The sequence below is a fragment of the Chionomys nivalis genome, chromosome 3, assembly GCF_950005125.1.
Source record: "Chionomys nivalis chromosome 3, mChiNiv1.1, whole genome shotgun sequence".
Classification (NCBI taxonomy): domain Eukaryota; kingdom Metazoa; phylum Chordata; class Mammalia; order Rodentia; family Cricetidae; genus Chionomys; species Chionomys nivalis.
The window spans coordinates 70,709,254-70,709,616 of record NC_080088.1 but is presented as its reverse complement, the minus strand read 5'-3'; the positions used below and the strand labels follow the sequence as shown (position 1 = coordinate 70,709,616).

The following is a 363-nucleotide window of genomic DNA, read 5'->3' as shown; positions in this document are numbered from 1 at the left end:
CAGGGGCACCACACATTTTTCACCTACTCTAGCTCTTTGAGTGGATGGAAAAGTGAATGCCAAGAGAAAATAAATGACTCGCGTGAGGTCCCCAAATCAGCTGGCAGAAGGGTTAGCAAGGTCTTTGAACTCTTGATTCCAGACACGCAGCTCCTTCCATTGCGCCTGAGTCCCTGGCACCAAGTGTTTATGAGCTTGCAGGGTGGTGCATAGAGAGAAGCCGCAGTGTGTTTTCTTTGGGGAGACTTCAGACTATGTGTTCACTTCGGCCGCATATATGCTAAAACTGGAACCTGATAGAGAGGGTTAGCCCGGCCTCTGAGCAAGAAGGACATGCAAATTAGGGAATCAGTCTCAATTTCG

At 48.8% G+C, this 363-nt stretch overlaps 1 non-coding gene across 1 annotated transcript; it reads left to right on the top strand.

The window, feature by feature from the left end:
* The first annotated feature begins 254 nt into the window (after positions 1–254).
* LOC130872286 (U6 spliceosomal RNA) lies at positions 255–363 on the top strand. The gene has a single exon (XR_009056899.1). It is a non-coding gene; the product is annotated as a U6 spliceosomal RNA (small nuclear RNA).